This window comes from Tamandua tetradactyla, chromosome 13, assembly GCF_023851605.1.
Source record: "Tamandua tetradactyla isolate mTamTet1 chromosome 13, mTamTet1.pri, whole genome shotgun sequence".
Classification (NCBI taxonomy): Eukaryota; Metazoa; Chordata; class Mammalia; order Pilosa; family Myrmecophagidae; genus Tamandua; species Tamandua tetradactyla.
This window is the reverse complement of record NC_135339.1, coordinates 6,520,980-6,526,343: the sequence shown is the minus strand read 5'-3', so window position 1 is coordinate 6,526,343 and position 5,364 is coordinate 6,520,980. Positions and strand designations below refer to the sequence as shown.

The following is a 5,364-nucleotide window of genomic DNA, read 5'->3' as shown; positions in this document are numbered from 1 at the left end:
TGAGGGGGAAGCTGAGCAGAGACTCTTAGGAAGGACACTGGGATGGGGGAAGTGACCTGGTCACATCCTTCCAGGTTCTTCTCAACACCTTTCACTTCCCACTAGACTTGAGGCTCTGCCAAGTGCCTTCCCAAGGCAGACACCCCATGTGGGGGGGGGGGGGCACAGCACCATTCTCTGGGATTCTGGGTGCCCTAGAAATGCATGTTGCTAATTCAAATAAAAGCAGTCTTTTATTTCAATAAGCTGGACTCTCGGGTTCCCAGGTCAGCTGTGGTTTTCCCCTTCCCAGCACACCTGCCCTCACTTCCAACCCTCCTCTGCACGCTGACATGGCAGCTGAACTTTCAAAAGACTATCTTACAAGACCCCAAAAAAAGTCTTTGCATTTGGATATGCACGTGCCTGTGGAGCCTCCTAAGTCAGGGACGAGGTTATGGGCCCCTCTGCCTGGGGACGGCCATCTTTCTTGTGCTTATGCTCAGGTGCGAGAGGTCCAGGGTTTGCACCCAGCTCCGTGTGGTTCCAGGGGCAGGTCTCACGCTGACCCAGGGGTTGGAGAGTTGACACAAGTTGATAGCAGTTTTTAATGGGCCAGTGTGGCTCAGTGACCAGGGTGCCTCTGTGGCACCGCAGGGTGAGCTCCAGGACCCCTGAGACTGTCTCCAGAGCCTTCCCTGGGGCAGCTCAGATGACCCCAGCTATGGCCGCAAGCTCCCAGCCTGCCCTGTCCAGCCTGGTCTTCCGGGAGGCAGAAGAGGGGTGGCGGTGGCAGAATGGGGTGGGGGTGGGGGGGCTGGGTAGGGAGGGCTAAGGCCACACATGAAGAAGCAAACAGACGCCAGCCCAGCCCCAGCCCAGGGACCTCCTCTCCCCTGCACTGTTCACTGGCCGTCTCCTAGGAAGTCTCCTCCCTCCAGCCCCCTGCTGCCCTGAGTAGAGGGCCTTTCCTCGAAGGCTGTCTATTACCCACTGTAGGTGATCCTGCCCTCCCTCTGTGGACATGGGCCTCTCTTCTCAGAACTCCAGTCCTCCTTCCCCAGCTTAGGCGATCCCTCCCCACCGTTCCCGAAGACCGGGTTCCCAGGGCTGAGGATCCACTTTGCATCCTAATTGCTTTCCTTCACAAACAAGCGCCAGTGCCCAGGTTGATGGGGCCAGACCAACCCCTGTCCATATAGGGTGCAGAAAAAGGGCGGAGACCTACACAGACCCACAGGCAGCTGGGCATGTCATAAAACATGCAAAGCATCACCACGTGGTATAAAAGGAGGTGAACAGCACTCAAGGCACAGCATCGGCAGGTGGGAAGGCCCTGTGGAGGCAGAGGAGGCCATGAGGCCCTCAAGGCTGGACAGAAGCTCCTGGGCCCCAGCAGGGCTGGACAAGGAGGGGCCTCGTCACCCACAGAGCCGCTATGATCCATCCTGAGAGTGATGGGAAATTGATGCTACTTTCAGCAAGGTGGAGGCATGATCTTTGTGCATTTCACAAGAGTCCTCTTTCAGGAAGGCTTCAGATGCCCTAATGGGAATGAGGGGCTCCTCTTCTGTTTCCCTCTTGTTTCCCTCCCTTCAGCCCTTCACACTCTGCTTTGTGAGTGTTAGACTTTAAGTCCAGGTGGACTGTAAACCCCACCAAGTCAGTGATCCACTTCTCTTTATGTCCCACAAAGACTGTTGAAAATCAATATATCTCATGAAAGAAATCTCTGGGGTGTCCATGCATTTCCATCCTCTGGGGTAGCCAAAGGCCCAGCTCCAAGCACTCTGCTCTTCCCTGGACAGCCACGCTGCCTCGAGGACACAGGGGACGGTTTGCATAGCTCTCTTTGGTGGGTGCAATCCCACTCTATACAGATACTCCCCAGCCTTTTATCTGCTTCATTCAGACAAGGAGGGGAGAGCGAGCATGTCTGGTCTTACTGAGAACCATTAGAAGGTTATTTAATGGAACAAAATTTAATAATAGGAACAGCTCAAGCAATTCTGGTGAATAATGAGGGTCTGTGTGTGTGCCACAGATGCTTAAAGAGACTTTAAAGAGGAAGCACAGAGGGTTTAATCTGGGGGTTAGTGAAGTCTTCTGATTTGTGTGCCAGTCAGTTGGCTCTGCCTTCTCAGCTCAGCAGCGGATCTTGTCGGGCACTTCCCTGGCGAGTCCTCTATCTGGTCACCTCCTGAGGCTGCCACCCCGTGGCCACTCTATAGGCTCTTCCTTCCTTCAGGACCCTCCATGAACAGGACTCTGTGTCTGAGTGATGCCAGGCTACCCAGTCCCCTTCCCAAAAAGCATATAAGTCATCCCTGAAGCTCTTAAAAATTCATTTCAGACTACCACTTCCTGAAATAGGTAGCAGATGCACTTTTGTCTATTCTTCCCAAAAGTCCAGCTAAAATACCTGGACCTTAAAAAATGAAACAAGCATTAGAAGACCCTGAAAGTTGAATAGAGGAAAGAAAAACCATCTAAAGACTCCAAGGATTCAGAGAATGGCATGGTAGTGAGTCCCTGGGTTTTCTTTTTGCCTCAGATGTCCCAGACTTGGAGCTGGAGAAGCCAGCTATATGGAAACATCAAAGGCACAGATGTAAAAGCCCCAAGAAAAACTTGCTCTCTCTAGTTGAAGGACCAGCAAGACAGAACACTTTCCAATGGGAACCTCTTTATTCCAGTCAAACACCACAGAACAAAACTTCAGCCTTGAAGTTTTGCAGAAAAACTGTCTGCAAAATCTAATTAATGAGGGCAGGCTGCAGTGGCTCAGCGGCGAGTTCTCACCTGCCATGCCAGAGACTCAGGTTTGATTCCGGTGCCTGCCCATGCAGTCCTGAAAGGGAACCCAGTCTTTTTTCCCAAAGGACAGAAAATGTCCCATCCCATCCTTATCCCCCACAGTGTCCGTGGAGACCACTTGGGGAGCCTGGACTTCCACCTCCACCTGCAGTAAAGGGGTGCCCCTCATACTCCTTGCTGAGTGGCATCAAAGCAGGACCTGGAGAAGCAGGACTTTCACCACTGCCCAGCAATAATGAGTTTACTCCCCTTAATCTCTCCATAATGTCGATGGAAGCCATGCAGCACAGCACTGAGCTGCCCCTGACCCTCCTAGCAATGACAGTATCCATCAGCCTTTGAGGGGACTCTGAACTCCCACTGCATACATAGTAACAGGGCACCTCATCTGCCACCCCTGGAAGTAGTAAGGAGATATCCCCCTTCACCCACCAGAACACTGTCAGAGGAAGCCTGCTAAAACAGAAGATTAAAGAAGATCCCAAGTCTCATAACTTGATACCCAAAATGCTCAGATTTTAATTGAAAATCACTCACATATAAAGAACCAGGAATATCTCACGTTGAAAGAGAAAAGACAACCAACAGATGCCAACTCCAAGATGATATAGATGCTTGAATTATCTGACAAGAACTTTTAAGTAGCCAAAATTTAAAAGTACTTCAACAAACAATTAGGAAAATGCTTGAAACACATGAAAAAAAACAGAAAGTCTCAACAAAAAATAGAAAGTGTATGTAAAGAACTAGAAGATATAAAGAACAAAATGGAAACTTAGAGCTGAAAAATACAGTAACTGAAATTAAAACATCAAATGATGGACTCAATAGCAGAATGAAGAGGATAAAAGAAAGAATCAGTGAACTTAAAGACAGGAAAATAAGACATTCAGTTATCATTGAGAGTTAATAGAATGAAAACAAAAACAAACAGATCTTCAAGAAACTGTGGAGGTATAACAAACAATCTAAGAATTGTGTCATCAGAGTCACAGAAAGAAAGAAAAAGGAGGACAGGGATAAAAAAAAGTAGTTGAAGATATAATGGTGGAAATTTTTCCAAATTTAACAAAAGGCAGAAACTTAGAGATTCAAGGTAAAACTCAAAAGAAATCGAGGCCATGGCACATCATAGTCAAATTTCTGAAAATCAAAATCTCTTGAAAATAATAAGATGAATGATGCTTTAACTACAGAGGGGAAACAATTTAAATGACAGTGGGTTTCTCATTTACAAAAACAATGCAGTGGTTCAGTTGTAGAATGCTCATCTCCCATGCGGAAGACCCGAGTTCAATTCCTGGACCATGCACCCAAAAAAGAAAAAAAAAGACCAGATTGCAGCTGCAAGGCCAGAAGGAGCAGGACGGCTGCAGTGGGCAATGCACACAGGGTGCTGGTGTATGGCAGCAGGGGTGTGCTGGGCTACTGAAGCATGCAGCTGTTCCAAGTCCACATCTGGTGGGTAGCCAGCATCAACGTGGTGGAGAATGAAAAGGCTAGTGCTAGCATTCTAGTTAAAATGACAGACGCCTTTATGGAGCAGACTGACTGCTGAGGTTAGAAAGCTCTTGGGTGAAGAGAAGTGGACACAACTCTTTGTGCAGCTGGAGGATGGGCTGAGGGCAATGCCAGACCCAAGTCTCTCTTCAAGAACTGTGACCTGATGTGGAAGCAGAACATATGGACATCCACCATGTCCAGCCACCTGGCCAGCAAGCACCTCAAGGAAGGAGGCATCCTGACCTTGGCCGGTGCCAAGACTGCCTGGAAGGGACTCCTAAGATGCTTGGCTGCTGCATGGCGAAGGCTGCTGTCCACCAGCTCTGCCAGGGTCTGGCAAGGAAGAACAGTGGCATGCCAACCACCACCATCGCCGTGCTCCCAGATACCCTGGACTCCCCAATGAATAGGAAGTCAAGGCTAGAGGCCGACCTCAGCTCCTGGACACCCCTGGAGTTCCTGGTAGAAACCTTCCATGACTGGATCAGAGGGAGAAACCAACCAAGTTTAGGAAGCCTAATCCAGGTGGTAACCTCTGGAGGAAAGACCAAGCTTTCCCTGGCGTATTTTTAAGCTTCATCTCAGTGCCTGAAAGGCACCAACCATGAAAGCTGTTGACTATTTCAGCATGGCTGTGACCAGCAATGTGTTTTCCATAATCCTGTTTGTGGTACATTTGCTCTCCCAGGAAAGTGTTAAAATATTTATGGGGAATCAAAAGGTGTAAGCTTGGAGGCCGACGCATAGTGCCCTGCTACCTGTGTTGATTCTGTGGGCACCAGAGATCTCTGAGTGCACCCTCTGTGCCCATGACAGGTTGAACTGTTTCAGTGGCTCTGTGTATCTGTCCCTCAGAGTAACTGTCATCTTGATTTGTTTGATGGTTTGTTGATATGGGGAACATTTGGTAGGCTGAGCTATTTTTGAATGTCTTGTTCTTGTTGCGGATGTAATTTCACAGCCTTGAATTAAACTTCCTTAAAACTCCTTTTGTGGTGTGAGCAAAATCCAGGGGGCTCCATGGTGGTGTCCCCTTTTTCTGTGTCCCCTAGTCAAGGGTTAAAG

General features: G+C 48.9%; 1 pseudogene; it reads left to right on the top strand.

Annotated features, from left to right (window-relative positions):
* The first annotated feature begins 4,072 nt into the window (after positions 1-4,072).
* LOC143654612 (dihydropteridine reductase pseudogene) lies at positions 4,073-5,109 on the top strand (annotated as a pseudogene).
* Positions 5,110-5,364: the final 255 nt, after the last annotated feature.